Consider the following 22,834-nt stretch of genomic DNA (forward strand, 5'->3'; position numbering starts at 1 on the left):
CTCAACATATGTAACAAGTGCGAGTTGGACTCCCGCACGGAGGGTTCCGCACCATCAACGCGGCCAAGTGCGAGTCGGACTCGCCCATGAAGGGTTCCGTATTTAGGCGATTTATGACGTATTAAAAAAAAAACTACTTGCTAGATCTCGTTCAAACCAATTTTCGGTGGAAGTTTACATGGTAATGTACATCATATATTTTTTTTAGTTTTATCATTCTCTTATTTTAGAAGTTAGGGGGGGGGGGACACACATTTTACCACTTTGGAAGTGTCTCTCGCGCAAACTATTCAGTTTAGAAAAAAATGATATTAGGAACCTCAATATCATTTTTGAAGACCTATCCATAGATACCCCATACGTATGGGTTTGATGAAAAAAAAATTTTTGAGTTTCAGTTCGAAGTATGGGGAACCCCAAAAATTAATTGTTTTTTTTTCTATTTTTGTGTGAAAATCTTAATGCGGTTCACAGAATACATCTACTTACCAAGTTTCAACAGTATAGTTCTTATAGTTTCGGAGAAAAGTGGCTGTGACATACGGACGGACAGACAGACGGACAGACAGACAGACATGACGAATCTATAAGGGTTCCGTTTTTTGCCATTTGGCTACGGAACCCTAAAAATAGAGCAAAACAAGCAAAAAACGGTCACCCATCCAAGTACTGACCCCGCCCGACGTTGCTTAACTTCGGTCAAAAATCACGTTTGTTGTATGGGAGCCCCACTTAAATCTTTATTTTATTCTGTTTTTAGTATTTGTTGTTATAGCGGCAACAGAAATACATCATCTGTGAAAATTTCAACTGTCTAGCTATCACGGTTCGTGAGATACAGCCTGGTGACAGACGGACGGACGGACAGCGGAGTCTTAGTAATAGGGTCCCGTTTTTACCCTTTGGGTACGGAACCCTAAAAAGGTAAGTAATGCATAAAGGCGTATCCAGACTAGTCAATTTTTCGCCAGTCTGATAAAATTCTCCGATCGAATCAGGCCGAGCGGACGCAAATACCAATTTGATTCCCCGATCAAATAAGCAGGTGCGGACACAAAAATGCCAATTTTCATAGTAATTATCTATGGAATGCAAATTGGTGATTTAATTTGTGTACCTACGTGTGGATGCTAAATGAGATTGGCCAATTAGTGGGTATCCAGACGGGACTGATCAAATCAGTCGATTTGTTCAGGAAAATATTTGGCCAATCTTATCTTGCCTAGCGTCCACACGTACAGAAATTAAATCACCAATTTGCATTCTACTATGAAATTTGTCATTTTTGTGTCCGCACCTGCTGATGTGATCGGGGAATCAAATTGGTATTTGCGTCCGCACGGCCTGATTCGACACGAGAATTTGATCAGATTGTAAAAAGTACGTACAGATCCTAGCATTCCATAGATACTAGCTTCGAAAATTGGCATTTTTGTGTCCGCACCTCCTGATTTGATCGGGCAATCGAATCAGTGAGCCAAATTGCCGTTTGCGTCCGCACCTCCTGATTCGATTCCCTTCCCTTCCAGATTGGTGAAAAATTGACTAATCTGGATACGCCTTTACGTATTTGACGTATCAAAGATATCTTTGAAAAATCGAATATAGGTATAGATCAGTAAATAGGAACAAAAAAAACTATACTCATCCTTTTCTTTTGGGTGATAGTACTAGTGTAAGACAAAGATAGTATGACTCTCTGTCCTAGCGAGCGCAACTTTGAGATATTCTGTCAGAAAACTTTCAAACGTGAAGTAAGTAAACATCGTAATAATTTCAATGAAATCTAATGATATTACAGTATAATTATTCGACATATTTGGACGACGGCTGTATTGACAATTACATTAGCATTGTGGTTTTCAGTTAAAATGAACGTGCTTCTGACGGGAACAGGGTTTTTCGTGCCATAACCCATGAAATTTGGTCGTTACCGGCACGTACTGGAGGTGCAAGACATCTGGCAAGGCGACAGGAGCTACATAATCAAAGCCCGAGTGGTTCGTCAAGCCTCTGTGACGGCGACAGCGTATAAGACAGCCTTAATTCGTAATATCAATCGTCATGTTACTAGAGTAACATGCGATTGTTTATAACAAAAGTGGCAAATTCAAGCAGCATTGCAGCACTAATTTACTACATCAATCATGAAGAGAGTTCCACCTAAACCAGCCAGGAACAAAAATGGGGCAAGCCAAGTGTTCGACAATTTACGAACGAAAAGTATTCCAAAGGGAGATACTTCCACGAAATGTATCCTACATCAAAGAAACACAAGTGTGAACCTTTTCAGTTCGATGTCACAGATTTAAAGGAAGATTGTGCCTTGAAACGTGTACTGGAAGTTGCTGAAATAAATTGTACAGAAGATATTGAAATTTCCGTTAGCAAGGTTGTCGGAAAATTTAGTAGAACAGACTGATATTAATATTCAAAAAGAAGAATGTGTTACATGTCTTGAAAACTTTAGTATTTTTAGAAAAGAGTTTGATGTGTACAAAAGTGAAGCTAGACTAAAAAGTCATAGAAAAATTTTTTTTAGTCATAGAAAAAACATTAGAAAAACTTTTATGAAGCAAATGTTGCGTTGGCAGATAAAGACATTTTTAAATTCTGTAGTGACACAATAGAACAATCAATGTCTGAAGAGTGGTACTCGGCGAGGAGACTAAGAATTTCTTGTGTCGGAGTGATTGTTAGCAAAGATCAGCCTTGGTTGTGCACTAGTGTAGATGGTGTTGTTATATGCGATGAATGTGTCAGTGTTAGTAGAAGTTAAATGTCCTGTATGTTGTAAAAACCACCTATTGCAGATTTTGATAAACAAAAATGTAATGTCATAATGTGCAATATTCGCAGTTTGTGAATGATCAACCAAAATTAAAAAGAAGCAAACCATATTAACTTATACCCAAATCCAAGTGCAAATGTATGTCACTGGTATGACTATGTATGATCTCTTTATATATTCACCAAAAGGTAGTTGTATAGTAAGAGTAGACAGAGACAAAGACTTTATTAAAGCAGCAATTTTAATAAGTGAATAATTTTACTTCGCTCATTATCTACGGCTCTTGTATTCTACAAGAACAAACCAAACTTTGAGTGAGAAAAACCAGCCAAAGCGTAGTTTTACAGAAAAAATATAATCAATACCATGTTAGGTAATTAACTTTTCAAATAGTAGTATGTAGTAGTAGTATTAAGTAAAATAATATGTTTAAATGTTGTTAACTCAAAATGTTTATTACTGTTTTTTTTATATGTATAGTAAAGCTGAATATTGCAGTATCACGCTTTGTGAAAATTTGCAATACGCATACCTAGCTGGAAGGCCTGTAAGTAAGGAACTCAACATTTTTATATCTTAGAATCCTAGCATACCTAAATATTAACCTGACCTTATTTGATTGTTTTTGTTTTGTTTTAATAATCTTTAGCTTTAGACTATGTTTGATTCTGATGTATGTATTGTCCCTACCACATAAGCGTTTTGGCATCCTTAGCTGTAAGTTTATGCATGTGACTGAAATAAAGGAATATGACTAATGGTATGTACAGTAGAGTTCATAAATATGTATGCATTTCTTAACCTTAATCCATTGTACTTGACTTGACTGTACATTAGACTTATAAAAATGTTGATCAGTCCAGTGCTTGGACATATTAAACCCTAACCTGACTGACACATTTTCATAGGTCCACGGGCCCATGTTATAAATATGTGGTGGTCAATGCCTGTGGTTCCTTATGCTCCATGTGCATAAGGGTCCTTCAGGCATGAAAAGTCACATAATATTTACAGGTTTTATGTGTGAAATAAAAACAAATTTAAATAAAAATGCAATGTTTTAATAGCTTTTTAAATAATGTAAATATTGTAAAAATAACTGTTGTTTTATTTGTTTGAAAATATAGGTGGTTGCAGGTTTACTAGTACCCAACAATTAACCTTTTAACCGTCAGCAATTTTTGATCGAGCGTGCTCGTGTCACCACCGACAGTAATTGTACCACGCAGAGTAAGGTTGGCATAGTTACGGGAGTTATAAATGTGCTGTAAAAACCAAATCAGATCTTTATCTTATTCATCAGACTGTGGCGAGATGAGCTGGATATGTAATGTCTTATATATCAGACTCTGGCGGTTAAAGGGTTAAACATGTAATATATCATCAATATGATAAAATAACATACTAGAACAAATTAAATTATTTTTAGAAAATATTTTAATTTGTTATTATTTTGAGTAGTCACACTACTATATAAATTATAAACTGAAATAAATGTCATATACTCAGAAAAAGTGACCCTAGCCTCTAGTGCCCCAGGCTGGAATCGAACCAGCGTCCTCTGCTATCGCGGCAGGTGCCTGTTACCTCTCGATCTCGGTCGGTGGTCTCTGTTTTTTTCTGAGTATATGACATTTATTTCAGTTTATGATAAAATACATTTACAGGAATTTTATGTAGTATCTGATAAATTATTAAGTGCTGCATTATTCTTTCGACATGAATTCTGACTCGAGCTATTTTATAAGTTGCATCGGTCACTTCCCTTGTAAATTCACCTTTATTCTGGAGAAAAGGTGGCATAATAATAGTCTATAGGTAAATTAAACAAAAGTCGTCTCCTTCACGATTTTCGTCGACATCTCTTCTAAATACTTACCTAAAACTGGTATGGATGTGTTCCTCGTGGTCTGTAGAATACGAATTGACCGGTTTTAGTTTATGGAGGGGGGGACGTGTCGAAAAAAAGGGGGGATAGTGGGCGGCCGACCAGCATTGATATGTTCACATCTTGAGTCCTAGGGAGCGTTCAAGTATTACGTAACGAATTTGGGGGTGGGGGGGTTCTTGTAAAACGTTACGATGCGTTACAAAGGCGGGAGGGGGGGTTTAAACTACGCGTTACGTAACATTGTTTTTTAACCCTTCAGAACTTTTCGCCACTTTACGGTACTTTACGCAACATAATTGTGGCCTTTAGGGGGGTTACAGAAAAACGTTACGGCGCGTTACATGGGGGGGAGGGGGGGTCAAAAATGTCCAAAAATTGCGTTACGTAATACTTGAACGCTCTCCTATGGGACCGATCGGTTCGTGTGAGATGTCGTTTGAAAGAGTATTAAACGTGGTATTATTGTTTCATAATAACCGTAGTCATAACTGTAGTCGTTTACAAAATATTGTAAAATATATGATTTTTTACCGTGCATGGATGGCATAAGTACTGACAAAACATGCGTCTAACTCAATAAATTATAACTTTACCGCAATTTTTTTTACATGTTTCGGTGGCTGCCATTCCTCAACCCACCAACGGAGCGGCAGCTGACGTCCACGAGGATTCATCATACGTAGCCGTTAATTGGTCATGGAAACCTGTTCGTGGCTCGCGGTCTATAAGTTTTAATGGTGTATGATATTATATAACCAAGTCATAACGTAGCGGCAGCTGACGTCCACGAGGGCTCATCATATATGGCCGTTAACCAGTATACGAGTTTTCACCCGGGAGGCGATGACTGACGAAATTTGCGCCTGGCTCGGGGTCTATTATGTTTTTGGTAAGCTAATGAAATGTCTCGTATATTTTGTAATAAAATAATTGCGGTATAGTTGTAATTTATTGAGTTAGACGCATAGTTAATCATTTCATTACTTATGCCATCCATGCACGGTAAAAACTCAAATATTTTAAAATATTTTGTAATTGACTACAGTTATTATGAAACAATAATAGCACATTTAATACTCTTTCAAACGACACCTCACACGAACCGATCGGTCGCATAGGACTCAAGATGTGAACAAATGTGCTATTATCTATGAAAAGGGACTTTATTGCCGATGGCGCTTACGACACTGACATCGATAAGCAAAAAACGTAGTAGTTTAAAATTGGGGATTCTGGCACATGTTTAGTTGTTTTGATTCCCAATTTAGCAATTAAGTTTCTTTGAATACTGGAACATTCAATGTTGCTGTCTATCCAATGCGGAGGTAAATTTATGTTATGTGACGCTGATGAACTGATGAAGTCATGTTGTGTTAGAAAACTTAAATTGGATTTAAAGGTCCCTTTGTAGTTTTTTATAATTAACTCTTAAACGGTGGCCTGTAGCAAAAATGTTCTGATACATAAGTAATCTTCATAAAATTTTCTACATTAAATATTCTATACGCTTTTTCGCTAGAACGCTTGGAAGCGCTGCATTCACGCAGCTCGGTTTTCGGCCTCGCTTTAAATTACTGGGGGTTGTACGCTTGGGAGTCGGTGTGAAGGCTCCGGGCCTTTGGCCCTCCGCCGGGGTCGGCCTTCGGCCTCCCAGCCTGAAGCTCGCCCTTCGGGCTCGCTTAACACAGTTTTTGTATAGGATTTTGCTTGGTTCGTCATTCCCGCAGCTTGGCCTTCGGCCTCGCCTAAAATTACTGGGGGTAGGCCACGCTTGGACACTCGGGGTGAAGCTCCAGGCCTAACGGCCCTCCGCGGGGTCGGCCTTCGGCCTCCCAGCCTGAAGCTCGCCCTACGGGCTCGCTTAACCTACTTGGAAATTTGACTTTTGCCCGTGTCCGCCGCCATGTTGGACTTTTCCAAATAAATTTTTCACATAGTATTCTTGGGCCCCCAGGCTTGTCGCATCCAAATCTCAGCGCGCTCGGTCTAACTTAAAAAAAAAAGGCCATTTTGAAAAATTTTAAATGCAGTTCCATTTTTCTCGAGGCCCTCTATGACATTTGGTCGAGCACCCCCCACCCATCTCGCACCGTTTAAAAGCTGCCATACAAAATAAAAATTACCATTTTTTCCGTCATCTTGGGTTTTATAAAAAAAAAAAAAATTTATAGGAATCTAGAGGCCTCTATCTCCTGCCATGCCAAATCTCGGAGCGCTCGGACCAACTTGAAAAAATTAAAAAAAAGTCGGCCATTTTGAATTTTTTTCAATGCAGTTTTATTTCCCTCGAGGCCCTCTATGACATTTGGTCGAGCACCCCCCACCTATCACGCACCGTTTAAAAGTTACCATACAAAATAAAAGTGCCCAGTTTTTCCGCAATTAAAACATTTTACAAATAATCTAGGGGACCCCAAGTTTCCGTGACCAAAATTTCAGCGCGCTAGGACAAACTTGAAAAAATAAAAAATAAAAGTCTGCCATTTTGACAAAAAAATGGCGGCGTCAAAAACTGCCAGGGTACCTCTATGACATTTGGTCGAGCACCCCCCCCACCTAGGTCCGACCGTTTGGCCGGGCCGTCAAACATTTTTCTGACCGGAAGCGGTAGACCAAAAGTCGGAATTTTCTGGAGGTCACCCAGCCGCTCTCTATACGACCGTACCAAAGACAAATACCCCACGAACCTCCTGGGAGAACAATTATGTCAATCAATCATCGGATTGCGGCTTTATATCAAACAGAGCGCAGTGTACAGCCGGAACCACTTTTCTCCTCTCCCTTTTTGGGGGTAAGCCAAAAGTTAATATCCAGGTTAAGGCTTCACATCAATTAAGTATGATCAAAGGAACAATTGTGTCAAGCGGCATCGCCTGGGACAAAAGGGACAACTCAGTGCACTAACTTCCCCATTAACTTTCTCCCTTAAATATTTTTTTTAAACATTGAACCTACCGAATTTTTTTATAGAATATTTAATGTAGAAAATTGGATGTAGATTACTTATGTTTCGGAACATTTTTTGCTACAGGCCACCGTTTACGAGTTATTAACAAAAAATATTAACAATTGATTATAATTAACTTTCTCACTTAAATATTTTTTTAAATACTGATCCCAGCGAAAAAGTGTACAGAATATTTAATGTAGAAAATTTTATGTAGATTACTTATGTATCAGAACAGTTTTTGCTACAGGCCACCGTTTACGAGTTATTTACAAAAAATATTAACAATTGATTATAATTAACTTTCTCCCTTAAATATTTTTTTAAATATTGATCCCAGCGAAAAAGTGTACAGAATATTTAATGTAGAAAATTTTATGTAGATTACTTATGTAGCAGAACATTTTTTGCTACAGGCCATCGTTTACGAGTTATTTACAAAAAATATTAACAATTGATTATAATTAACTTTCTCCCATAAATATTTTTTTAAATATTGATCCCAGCGAAAAAGTGTACAGAATATTTAATGTAGAAAATTTTATGTAGATTACTTATGTATCAGAACATGTTTTGCTACAGGCCACCGTTTACGAGTTATTTACAAAATTATTAACAATTGATTATAATTGACTTTCTCCCATAAATATTTTTTTAAATATTGAACCTACCGAATTTTTTTATAGAATATTTAATGTAGAAAATTGGATGTAGATTACTTATGTTTCAAACCATTTTTTGCTACAGGCCACCGTTTACGAGTTATTAACAAAAAATTGATTGATTAATTGTTTGATTATAATTAAGTTTCTCCCTTTTATATTTTTTTAAATATTGATCCCAGCGAAAAAGTGTACAGAATATTTAATGTAGAAAATTTTATGTAGATTACTTATGTATCAGAACATTTTTTGCTACAGGCCACCGTTTACAAAAAATATTAACAATTGATTATAATTAACTTTTTCCCTTAAATATTTTTTTAAATATTGATCCTAGCGAAAAAGCGTATAGAATATTTAATGTAGAAAATTTTATGAAGATTACTTATGTATCAGATCATTTTTGCTACAGGTCACCGTTTAAGCGTGCAACTTCATGTGATGTTGAATAAAACTTTTCTATGTCTATGTCTAAGAGTTATTTATAAAAAACTACAAAGGGACCTTTAAATCCGATTTAAGTTTTCTAACACAACATGACTGATCAGTCCATCAGCGTCACATAACATAAATTGACCTCCGCATTGGATAGACAGCAACATTGAATGTTCCAGTATTCAAAGAAACTTAATTGCTAAATTGGGAATCAAAACAACTAAACATGTGCCAGAATCCCCAATTTTAAACTACTACGTTTTTTGCTTATCGATGTCAGTGTCGTAAGCGCCATCGGCAATAAGCTCCCTTTTCATAGATAATAGCACAAATATCAATGATGGTCGGCCGACATCTTTGCCCCCCCCCCCCTTTTTTCGACCCGTCCCCCCCTCCATAAACCAAAACCGGTCAATTCGTATTCTAGAGATCACGAGGAACACATCCATACCAGTTTTAGGTATTTAGAAGAGATGTCGACGACTTTTCTCAAAACAGGCCGGTTTCCTCCAGTCTAAAAAAACAATTTCTTTTCCACTTTCATCAATTACATTCTTTATTGCCGGAAATCCCTTATCAGCCAAGACAATATCCCAATTTTTTAAGTAGTCTACTAATCCTGACTCGTTATTTGGGAGACACTTTTTCTTCCACCACATTCTTTTGACTTGAACGATATGAAGCCTCCCTGGAGTAATACCAATAAGCACTTTTGAGGTAAAACCCTTTTTATAGTGTGAGTAGCAATACACACGATTAGCAAAACTTGATGGTACTTCTATACTTGCTCTGTAGGTACTATAGGCAACTCTGTACTCTAGTGTTACTATACTCCGGACGGAAGCATTCTAGCCAAAAAACCAAATTTGATGTAACAGCTGCTACTTCTTCAACATACGGGCAGAATATTCTTGACACTGTTGTTCTATGAATACCGAACAAAACACTGAGTGCTGAAAATGTGACACCAAGTTTTATTTTCATCAAGAAAAGTAGAAGTCTATCTTTTTCGCTCACCATATAATTTATTTGTGTAGTTTTTAATAAAAAGTTGAAGTTGTTAAGAGTAACACCTGCAAGATCTACAAGCTGCGGCCGATTGCATAACAAATTACAACTTGCTACAACTAATATTACAAGCGGAACTCCTTTTCTAATTTAACTTATTAAATAAGGAGTTCCGGTTGTATTATTAGTTGTAGTTTGTTATGCAATCGGCCCCTGTTCGTTGGTTTTAATAAATTAAAATCCAGCAAAATATTTACTGTCAGTTATGGTGGCTAGATCCAGAGAAATACTTTTAGCAGTATTACAGACTTCGAGTTTTGTTATTTTAAAATGCTTAATAATCTTCGTACACTGGTACTGATATCTACATATTTCTGTTTGAACTTCGGCATCACGTTTTTTTACCATAAAATATGTACCTGTTGCACGTAAACGTCTTTCCTGGATTTTGTACACCTGTATACAGGTCCACTTGACATTCACTATCAATATTTTGAAGTCACACTAACACTATTTTCCAGCAATTCAAAGTCACTTGTATTAGTTGTATTAATAGCACTAACAGCTTCTATTTTTTCGCGTTTCTTCGTTCCATATAACGTTGGAACCTCGATATTGCCGCATTTTCGTCAATCCGTCTTGATTTGTCTCGATTCTTGGAACATAGCTGGGACTGGCTTGTTCATCACTTTCATCAGCCTTTCTACCAACAATAAAGTAAGCACTGCAAATTCTGTCGTCCGGTTTTGAGTGCCATCGGGACTATAACAAAATAATTCACCGTTAAAACTTGATACGTTTACAACATAAATCAAATTTTTGCGTATTTAAGGAAGGTATGATTTTAGAGGTTAGGTTAGGTGACTTACTTTTTTTCTCCTTACGGCAATTATCCATTTATTGCGCTGTTCTTGTTTCCACACTACTTTTAGAAATCTATAAAATTTGCAGTCACTATTTCTGCTAGTGTTTACACAATTAACGACAACACATCTTGCTGTGAAGACCATTTTTATCTAAAACATATACATTTGATTGCTATCTGTGACAAAAAACGAAAGTCAGCCCTAATCATCTAATTATAATAATAACAACTAACTCACACAATGACACGTGTACAGATGCGCTGTTCACACATAGAAACGCAAATGATGCGGTAGTATACTCGGTCAACCAGATCTTGACAGTAGAAAAAGGCGGCAAATTTGAAAAATGTAGTCCCATAGAAAATTTGAATTTCGCGCCTTTTTTTACTGACAAGATTTGGTTGACCAGCTACCTAATATTAAAATTATTGCGCCATCTATCCATTCGTTTAAGAAAAACTAAGAACTACACCTAACAACTACAACGTCTACAACTCTTCTAGTGGCAGCGCCCTCTTGCGGAATGGGCTACACAACCTACAGCCCGCTGAATGACCGACGCCATCTAAGTCTAATACAAAAAAAATGTTTTCTTCCGGGGTACGCTACTCAAAATGGCGATTGCGAGTCCTAATAGGTTAGTCCATGTCCGAAACTACTGGACCAATAAAGTTGAAATTTGGCACACATATGTAAGTTTGTGACCCAAAGACGAACATGTAACGTAAATAAATGAATTTTAAATATGAAGGCCACTTTTGGGGGGTAAAAGAGAAATTTAAAAATAAAGTTTTTCAAACTATATCGTGTTACATATCAAATGAAAGAGCTCATTTTGAGAATCTCAAATATATATTTTTTTATAATTTTAAGATAAATAGCAGTTATTCAAGAAAATAGGCAAAAAATGGCCATTCCCCCCCCCCTTTATCTCTGAAACTACTAGGTCTAATTTTTTAGGTTTAATTTTTCCATTTTACAAAGTGTGATCTATGAATCTCTCAATTAAATATTTAAATAGAAAGCATAAAATTAATATAAGTATAACGGTTTTTCCAGAAAGTCGCTTATATCTCGGAATCTATAAGTCGTAGTAAAAATTATTTATGTAAGAATTAACTGAAAAATCTCACCTTTAACCCCCCCCCTTTCCCCGAGTTCTCCACCCCCCACTTATGAGAACTTTTTCTTACTTAAAGCTTAGATATTACCAAAGGAACATGTAAACCAAGTTTCAATGCTCTTATTTTACCCGAATGACATTATGAGTATAATTCGGCAGGGGTATTATTACACTTTGTAAAATTGAAATAGTATTTTATGCAACCGTTGTTTAAGAGGGGTCAAAAAAGACGAGTGGCGTGAGTAACAATTTGAGGCGAAGCCGAAAATTGTTAATAAAGACGCCACGAGTATTTTTTGACTCAGTTAAACAACGTTGCATACAATACTTTTTCTACGACCAAGCACTTACTTACTTTGAAAAAAAAAATTGTAAATTTAACAAATATTTTTCATTCAACAAAAATAATACTTTAAACAAGTGGAAATTATATAGGACATATATGTAGGTAAACAAACCAAAAGTATACCTACAGCTAAGATACGCGACTCGGCCACCGCGCCCCGCGCCCCACGGCCGGATGGTCAGTAGGGTGGAGCGAAATCCAAAATTCTTGAATATAGCAATGGAACCCCTCTAAAAGGATGTCTAATTTTTTATTGTTTAAGGGAAACATAATAAAAAAAATATTGGTATATACTTTTAGCCCTCTACTATGCGATTATATATAGCAATATTTGTATATTTTTAATAAATTTAATTTATGCTTATTTTTTTTATAACAAGTTTTATTCATTAAATAACATCTTTTTGTTACAGATATACTCGATTCCTATACTTATTTTTGTTTATAACGTATATTTTTATGACATGGTAAAACCACGTAAATAGAGGTTTTATGGAAAAGGCCATTAAACCCGGATATTGTGCACAAATTGCAGTTTACAACTTATTACAGAACCATGAAAACTATTTTGAACGTGATAAGATAATTAAAATACTACTAGTAATAGCAAATATATGCCTAACATACGTGTGAACATGACCCAAAAAGGGCGTAAGCGACGCCGAAGGGCAATATTTGACGCTCATTTAAACATATAAGTAACCCATTTTTTGCAGTAAAATGATACTTTTCGTAATCAATAACACCGTTACTTTGGCACAAGAACGTCAAAAAAAATAACTCATATAATTTTTTTATACTGTAGCATTTTCCTTGTTTTGCATGAAATTGCTGTTTAATATGAAAGTTTAAAATTTTATTATTTCATAAATATTGAAAAAGGCACAAAAATTTTGGTAATAACTTATTAAATGCTTATTAAGTATTATATAATTTCAATAAAATGTACACATATTAGTGAAATAGTATATTTAAATAATTGATGAAAATTTACCTTTATTAATTTCTTTAGCGGCTGGGTAGAGGGCTAAAAGTAGTGTTTATTTTGAAACTTGATATAATCACTATAATCTACATGACAAACTGCAACTTTTTGTACCGGTTCCACATTGATAATCAAATTTTTATTTTTTCCCATACAACGACGCTCCACCCTAATGGTCAGCGACACTTTCTAGTAACTCATGAGGCCCTGGTACTTGCTCTTAGTTAAATTACAATTTTGGATAGTTTTTTTTTCTCGATTTTGGCCACAGTAGCCTATGGAGACTAACAAGCAACGCTAAGCGGTGTTCGTAGTCTATGGATCTTGCTATATTACGGGTGTCACATGCGCGTTTCTGACTTCTGAAGGAATTTTATTGTTTCTACTATAGAACCTAACGAATATTTTGTAAATTGGCAGCAATGCACTTAGTACTCATCAATCAATTAAAATTAGGTTGGCAACAATGTATTTCATACAATATTTTTTAAGTGGTGATTACACGAAGTATCGTAAAAGTACCAAAAAGATACTGCGTGTATGCACAAATACTTTTTTGGGGAATAGACTAAAGACTTGTCTTGACAACTATAACATAGGGGTTTAAAGGTGTGTAAATTGACAAATAAAGGTACGGGAGTAGAAAAAATTAAAACAAATATACTAAATGTAAATATTTTCAAAATTGCTTTATTAGAATTAGATATGAGGATATTAGGTATAATTTGAGGTATATTTAACAAAAAAAAAATTTAACGGTATTGTATCTGGAGAAACCCAAACTTGGTATGTTTTGAAAAATATTTTTATTATAATTAAAAAAAAAATGACTCAAATGTAATGATGTGATATATTTTTGGAATCGGCTCAGAAAGCCCTTTCGTTTAATACTACACACGATAGGTTTCTAAACAATTTTTTTTTAAATTTCATACAAAAAAAAGATGACGTCATAACTCCTCTCGTTTTTTTTATTTGTTGGTGCTTCGGGTCAAATTGTTTCAAATGTCCTAAAGCTCAATCGTACCGATTTTCATACCTTTAACACCATTGGCAGCGTTTTTTGGCGAACCGCTATCGCTATAACAACAGCAAGAGCAGAACACGTGTGAAGGGATCCATGTCTGATTAAACAACTGGTAGTCGAATTTTATTCTTTACTATGCAGCTTGACATCGCACGCGGCGCCGCACGCCGCTTGGCGGCACCGCGCGCGGCGAAACTCACCGCTTTGCGGCACCGCGCGCGGCGAAACTCACCGCTTTGCGGCACCGCGCGCGGCGCCGCGCACCGCTTTGCGGCAAAATTTTGCGTTGCGCCGGGCGTCGCCGCAGATTTCTGCGGTGCCGCGCCGCGCGGCGGCGGCGGCGCCGCACCGCTGACATGTGGCCGGGCCCTTCCTGCCGTGCCGTTCCTAGATACAAACAGCTACCATTCACCATTCAATGGAATTGATTCATAAATTTGGTATCGGTATGTACTTTTACAGCGTATGTACCTAAGCTCGCTTGTTTCCATGCTTCCAACTATTAATGTAACAAGAGAATAATATAGCTCACACCAACACCATACAACGGAAGTTCAAGCGATGGCACAATGCCGTATTTTTGGTTCCAAATTACCATAATTACGTTGAAATTATTCAGACTGCCGGGATTTGTTATTCCAGTCCGATTCAATAAAGAGTATAAAATTTAGAAGCGTGAAACATATCTGATAGTCAAGGCTGAATAGCCATGAAATCGAGGCATTTCATAGAAGTTACCATTTAATTCAAGTTTATTAAAAAATGGGTCATATTATTGTTTTATTAAGTACCTACGATATATTTATACAAACAATAGGTAGCTAGCCAGATAAATAGCCAACTAAATTGGTGACAACATTATAACAGGCATGTTACGTGTGCTCATTACTCGGGGTCAAACGCGGCCGACATCGGTCCAACTATACATAATAAATAAAACAATTTACTAATCATTACAGACAAGCTAATTAAAAATACTGGGTGATATGTGATATTTCTGAAATGTGCCGCTGATAGCTAGCTAGGTATATCCGCATCTTATTTAAGTACCTCTTTTAGTTTTGACCTGAAACTGAATTCTGAATGTGGTTTACAGTAATAGGTTCCTACTTAATTTGAGGCCAATTATTAGTAGGTAAATCTTCTGAAAGGAATCGTAAGATAGGGGTTAGGATTTTGTCAGGAATGTGAAAGTACCTTGATGTGACTTAAACACAACTTAAAGTACTTATACCTACCTACAAGTTAAAATGAAAACGCTCTTTGAGAAAATAAATTAAATAAAAAACATATTGGTAATACTTATTGTAGTTTAGTTTGGCCGGCAATATTTAAGTATATCAAGTACAGAAAAGGCAAATTCAAATAGTTCATTACCCGAATGAATAAGTATTACCATATATTGTCCCTCCCACGAGTTTAATGACTCTCGGATTTTTGGCCAAATGTGTCGAAGTTACAGACTTAACTAACCTTGTTTGAGGAAGACCGGTTAAAATTCTTTAGGAAAATGCCTTTGCTGAACGCAGCATACGTCGATATACCAACATATTTTTTATACTTAGCAACTGCAACATATTCCTTTGTTGTCAGGAGAAAAATATAGTAGCTACATAGCTATTTCTGTTACATACAATCAATGTATCTTGTTCATTTGTTTTGGTATTGCCGCACTAGCACTGATTAAATCAATTTGACCTTATTGAGGTTAAATATTCGATTTACTCTGCTATTTTAAAAACATGGTAAGAAACGAGATTCTTGTAAACCGATTTTAACGAACATGTTTTGGAAGTATTGCTAAATTCGGAGAATGATTCGATAATTCTGGACCAAACCACATTTTTTTTAACTAGGTAAAGTGATGCATAAATAGTAATTTATTTAGATGTAGGCTGTTGGAACACACACACATGTGTGTATAATGATATTAACGAGCCACGACCAGACAGAGCATGAGTCAGAGGTCCGAAATTTGAAGAAACACCCACCGTTGCAAAACCGTTTTTATACCTCAGACGTGACGCGAAAACGTGACCAATATCGATACACGGGTTAATTTTAATTGTTTACGTCACCCTAGGCCCGTAAGTGGGAAAGCTCACTTCCTGGCCAAGGCAAGACGTAAAACTTTAGACAAACCACGGGCGGTAATTCGTAAAGCCCCAGTTCGCATATTTATGGCCCTCACCTTCGGTTCGGGCCACAAACACCTGCGATATGGAGCATTCACGAATTCACCTCCCTAGGTATGTAATGTACTTACTATAACGTAACCTAAATACATGCACAGTCACGTCTACGTCAATAATATCTGCACATTTTTCTCTTATTCCGATGGAATAGGGTGCAAAAATGTATATACGTATTTAAATTTTACGTAAACACTACGTAAAGAGCTAAAGAGGTTGGGAAATATAAATTATTCAAGTGGTTTACTCACCAACATTTTAATAGGAGCAGTCGGCCAATTCATATTTACTAAACTACAGTGAAACCTGGTTAATTGGGACCTGGATAAATAGGACCAAATGGCTGGTCCCGGTCCCTTGACGACAAAAGGCCTCTATAATTGCAATTTCGGAACCTGGTTTTAACCAATTCAATTCCAATTTCAGAATTTTTGTATTTGTAAATCCTAATTAATCATCATAACTAATAGGCACTTAATATTCTTTACAGCATCGTGTTTTCTATAGCTACCAATGATAACTAACTAATAAGGATACAGGGTTTTAATTATAAAAATGAAAATAATTGTATGGTAGTTAATAAAACAGGAAAATTTCAATGCGATTCCTCGATCCATAGAAGGTTATTCTATTACCTAGGCTAGGTATATAATTTATCCTCAGTTGGAAGCCTAAACTCATTTTGTTGAACTAGCTTTAGGTATAACATATCTAAGTACTCGTACATATGTACCTAAATAAGGATAGCATAGCCTCCTAAGGCCCAAGGTCCTACCCATAGTACTTATTAACTTTCTTATTCAACCCAGCTCCTACAACAATTGTGTAGTCATAGCGTACCACGGTCCTACCGGTAGGACTTAATAGAAAACCCATTTCAAATTTTGCGCTTATCGAAATTGGCGTGTACGAACTTCTAAAGGACTGTTTTGTTTTGTCTGTGAGCCCTTTAACAAGTTCGTAAAAAAAATCAAAGTGCTGTACTAAGGTGCTGTATAAGTACAATAACATTAAAAAAAGTCTTTTAAGTACTTGGGTCTGAATGAGTATAAAACATAGTACTACTGGTAGGACTACGGGCCGTACTGACTACATACTCAATTTTTCGTTGGGCCTTAGGAGGATAGGTAGGTGACTTATGGCCTGACTGACCGTTTTTAACGGACTTCCGTAAAGAAGACCTTATCTATCTATACTACCTACTCTTTTTGTGTGTATGTATTCTACCTCTAGGTACGAGATATCTATATCGCATAATTATTATTTAATGAACTTATCCTGTGTATACCTTTTAAATGTACTGACTTTTCTTTTAGTTCCGTTCCCTGGCTTTGGAAGTTGGTCTTTATTTTATACATTTTGGGTTTAGTTTAGTATTATTTATTCTGTGGTTTAGTATACCTCAACAGATAAAAGTTTGTAAGTATATAAATATATTGTAGGTCTTTTTGGGAGCGCTCTTTATTAAGTATTATTTATTTTAGAGTGATGTAGATGTTAACTAGTACATATTTCATGTTCATTTTCAATGTTTAAACAGTTATAGAGTAGTAGAGCAGTTTTGGTTATTATATATTTAGGTTAAGTACCCAATGTACCTACATATACTTAGTCTAAACATATGAATAAGATAACAAAGAACTCACACTAACGTATGATAACAGTGATAACTTACCTTCATATATGGACCTATCATAAAGAAAAATTATTGAACGCTTCGCGAAATTTAATTTCACGAAACTGGAATACAACCGAACGGTTAAAGTTATGCACTGGGTACAAAGTTTCACAGCAATGTACTATCACAGATTTTTACACGCGAATACGCCACTTAAACAAATGTCATTAACACGAATTCACAATTTAGCACATGGTTTGAAATAATTTATAAAATAACTTAGAACGCGACTTAATTTTGACTATTTTATTTCTTTTTAGGCATGTTGTGTACCGCGGAACGATCGAAAGGGACTTGCAATTTGAATTTGGAACACGCGCTTTTTAAATTCGCGCGGGAAATTGGCTTGCGCGCGACGCGAATCGTGTGTCGGCTGAACGGCAACTGGCTGTAGGCCGCGATCTCCTACGCTTGTATATTCGCGGCCGTTAAAAAATAAACTACGAGAGGTGATGATCGAAGGCCTGTTCAGAGGAACTGTTATCTAACGCGCGTTTCCAATGCGCCGCCGGCGACCGCGTTGCGAATCGCTTCCTTTCACGACTCTGGAAAAGAGATGACATATGACATGTACTAGTAGGTTATGGGAATTTCTGAGTATTTGAGAAGGGTATCGTAAATTAATGCTCATGAGTGAATCTGTCACTTAGAAAGCCAATCACGCGTAGTGTTGACGCGTATGATATGCAGATATCGACTCTACTATTACTCTTGACTCTACTAACGACTTGACTTGACAGTCAAGGCGTCCTTAGAATTCGATTTTTACTGCTTGGCTGTTTTGAGTACCTTACCTATAAATATGTCTCGAGAAAAAAAAAGGTTCGGCTTCCTAACGGATATGACTGACGCCATGCCACAGTACTGATTAGGGAGATAGCTTATTATAAATACCTAATTATAATTAAAAACTTTACGATCAAGTCACTGAGCTACTGAGCTAAAACCTCTACATTAGATAAAAAAATGGCTTGATTAGGTAATTTGGGTGCAAAGTACAAAGGCATCAAACAAACGCCAGGAAAATTAGGTACCTGCGTACCGTTCGTTTTAAAAACGGTAAAGAACTGTATCATTCTAGAATCTTTTTCCAACAGACAGAGCCAGCATCCCATACTAGAGTCTTTTGAGCGTCAGCGTCTAGTCAGCGCTGTCGCTGTGGAAAATGGCGTCGCTGCGCAGTTGCTCCAACGTTGCGTCGAGCAGCACGCCTCGCTATTAGCGTCCTTTGAGCGTCAGTGTCTACTGTCTAGTCAGCGCTATGGAAAATGGCGTCGCTGCGCAGTTGCTCCAACGTTGCGTCGAGCAGCACGCCTTGCTATTAGCGTCCTTTGAGCGTCAGTGTCTACTGTCTAGTCAGCGCTATGGAAAATGGCATCGCTGCGCATTTGCTCCAACGTTGCGTCGAGCAGCACGCCTCGCTAGCGTCCTTTGAGCGTCAGTGTCTATATAGTCAGCGCTATGGAAAATGGCGTCGCTGCGCAGTTGCGCCAACGTTGCGTCGAGCTGCTAGCCATATAATAGAGTTGACTAGACGCCGACGCTTGGGAGACAGTGTAAGATGGCTCTTGATTTCGGTTTGAATAGTTCATATTTTCTTCAAAAATGTACCCTAAGATATAGAGCTGATCATGATCGATTCAAGTTTTCAGTGTGTTGTAAATCAAGGTTGGTACTTACATTGATAATTTGATATGTATAGGTAGTTAAAGTACTAAAAGTAAGATCAACTTTCGCAACCTAATAAATAATCATCTGGTCCTAATGGAATTTTACAAACTCTAAGATACGAATGATGTAAGTAGGTACAAAGTTAATTATGTATACTCATTAGTTATAAACAAGTCATATTTTATCTGTTTATAAATACATTCTCAACAGTACAAGCCCTGCTAATCGCTAACCGAACAATCGCCTAACGATCCATACTATTATAGTCCGACAAGAAATTTTAGAAATTAAAAGTTTTTGGCAAAAATTTAATTTTTGGTACAAGCTTTTATCGCTGACTGTACTTTTCTTTCGACAGACAACTAATACTCATCGAGACAATTCTAAAAACCCCTAACACAATTAGGTTGCGTTGTTTCATCACAGAGTTCCTATGGCCACCTCCTGTCTCCATCATCAGATCAGTTCGACAGGACCATATTATTGTATTGTCATCAGAACTACATACAGCTGCCAATTTTCATGACGCTACGATCCTTGGAAGATGGTTAAATTAGTTACTTACCTTAGATTCCATTACATAGTTACATACAGGTCGACCTAATAAAAGCTTGTTAAAAGAAAGTGGCAAAATTGTAGTGCCGTCCCGTTTTCTTAAGATTGATATGAAAGGGCCGACACAATACAATGTTGCCACTTTTTAATTTCTACAATATCTTGTCGGACTGTACAGAGGAGTGGATAATAAAACGTATACATATCACAACTTAACAAACTGTGTCCTAAAAGGCGTAGATCAGCGGTTCTCAATCTTTTTTTTTTGACGGAACCCTTTTGGAAAGCGAAATACTTGATGGAACCGTACAAATAAAACAATAGTTTTTAGAAGTAGGTATCGGCGGTGGCGGCATAGTAAAATTTTTCGAGGCGACTAAAGCATAGTGTTCTAAATTCTTGCGGAACCCCTGCAGGGGTGTCGCGGAACCCTAGGGTTCCGCGGAACACACTTGGAGTATGGCTGGCGTAGATCATCGAAATAATCAAAATATAATTAACATTCAAACTCTGCTGCATGCAGGGATGCTGATCTTATCCGCGACTAAAACTGTAAAATACTCAGGTAGGTACAACAATTATTATTGTACAGTAGACCCACAGACAAGACATCCTCCAGACTGAGCATTGTAGGTAGCGCTACCCCCCTCTGCCACAAATATACGGTAGTTTTACTTTACTAAATTTTCGAGTCAAAGTGTCTTTGTGTGACGTCCGTGTCTTTGAACGGACCAATCACGGCACGGGACTCGCTCACCTCGTCCCCCGCACCCCAGTATTTTTGGCAGCATCCGTCTAGAGGATTCCTAGTCTATGACCTCACCTATCTGGGGTCAGTTTAACTGATTCCCTTTAGTTGGTCATTCGCCTGTGCACCCAACGATGAGAACACGTGACCTCGCGAGATAAATCCTGCAGCGGAAAATAACCGACAACCGCTGTAATTTTAGCGGAGACTTCATCAAAATATACTTGTAGCCTTACCACGAGTTGACACTTTCGTTTCCCGGTAGGCCCTTTGTAAACAAACCGCCTTGATGTACGAGTATCAATGTCATATTTTATTGTCGGTGGAAACTTGTCAAAAAACAGTTTAAGGCACAGTAATCACAGTATGTATAAGTTACTCTATGGAGTTATGGTTTACGAAAGGCGCTAGGCTGCACTCTAGCGGCAGAATATCAACCAATATCAACTTTCGTACATGGGATGACGATAGGCGTGGCGTGCACGTAAACGTATAAACGTTTGATTCATTTTGGTAATCCAATAAAATCAATTAAAATTTAGACTAAGTTCCTAACTATATACATTGTTTTGAAATAATGTATGTATCATTGAAGTGCCAAATGACGGTGATGTGTGATATTGACACAGGTTGGCGGCCAATGCATTGACATGCGCAGCTGACGTGTTCCATAATCATGTACTTACCTACTTATTGTGGTTATGCCAAGCTCCAAAAGTCGGTATTGAGGTAAAAAGATGGAGGAGATATGGGGATGACCGAGCGAGATGGTCTAATGGAACTTTTAGTAGGTATAAGTATAAGGCCTGAATGGACGCTCGGAGCGCAGCGTTCGGCGCGGCGTGCAGCGTGGCGTCGGGCTCACAAGTGATTTGAGCAGCGTGCACTAAGGCCGCTCCTATACGTTTGCTTTTGTTTGCCGCCGCCGCACGCCCCGCCCCGCTGCACGCCCAACTCGAGCGTCCACTTAGGCCTTACACTGAATTGGCTTACCTACGCACTAGATTTTACGAAAGTACTGCCATCTGACTTTCAAACACAGAGGGACAACTAGGCCTTGGATCGGTCCGGTTTCCTCACAATCAGAATATTTTCTTTCACCGAAATGCGACTGGTAAATATCAAACGATCACTCTAAAAAAAATTTGGTTGGCCCTATCAATATCTTGATAGTCGTAATCAAGCATCTTGATTCCATACGAGCCTAACAAGAACTTAGACACATCAAATAAGGTAATTCTGATTGCTATTACTATATCTATGTAACTGAACCAATTAAGATCTTGTTCAATATTTACACGAAAAATAATTATGCTAACTAATTGATCCTAGCAAGATCAACTAAGGGCTTGATAATTGTTATCATGATAAGTTACTGTACCAACTAATACAAACAAGTCAGTTTAACTAAGATGTAGGTCAATATTAACATGAAGAATTACTGTATTAACTATTTGACCCAAATAAGTTCAACTAAGAACATGATTACATCGACTAATCGACCTTAGTAGCCTGAACTAAGATATTGTTAAATTTGAATCTCAATTGTTTAATCATTTCAACTAAGATGTAAATCAATGTTAACATGAAGAATTACTGTATCAACTATTTGACCCTAATAAGTTCAACTAAGAACATGATTGCATCGACTTATGCATCTTATTAGCCAGAACTAAGAAATTGTTAAATTTGAATCTCAATTGTTTAATCAGTTCAACTATGAAGCTTGTCTAGTACAATATACCATTCTTCATCAATTGTACTAGTACAATAAAACACAACAACAAACAACAAGCTTCATAGTTGAACTGATTAAACAATTGAGATTCAAATTTAACAAAGTAAAGTTTTATGAAAAGGGGGTAAATGAATAAAACAAAAAATATATATAATAAGATGTTATTTATTC

General features: G+C 37.0%; 1 protein-coding gene across 3 annotated transcripts in view; it reads right to left on the bottom strand.

Annotated features, from left to right (window-relative positions):
• Positions 1-18,361, bottom strand: part of LOC134650905 (G protein-activated inward rectifier potassium channel 3-like) — a 70,603-nt gene extending 52,242 nt beyond the window's left edge. For 2 of the 3 annotated variants that reach the window (XM_063505847.1, XM_063505845.1), the window contains exon 1: positions 17,949-18,361. The gene's annotated coding sequence lies outside the window, so the exon portion shown is untranslated. The remainder of the gene's footprint in view (positions 1-17,948) is intronic. The other variant, XM_063505848.1, reaches the window with a different exon arrangement.
• Positions 18,362-22,834: the final 4,473 nt, after the last annotated feature.

This window comes from Cydia amplana, chromosome 9, assembly GCF_948474715.1.
Source record: "Cydia amplana chromosome 9, ilCydAmpl1.1, whole genome shotgun sequence".
Taxonomy (NCBI): domain Eukaryota; kingdom Metazoa; phylum Arthropoda; class Insecta; order Lepidoptera; family Tortricidae; genus Cydia; species Cydia amplana.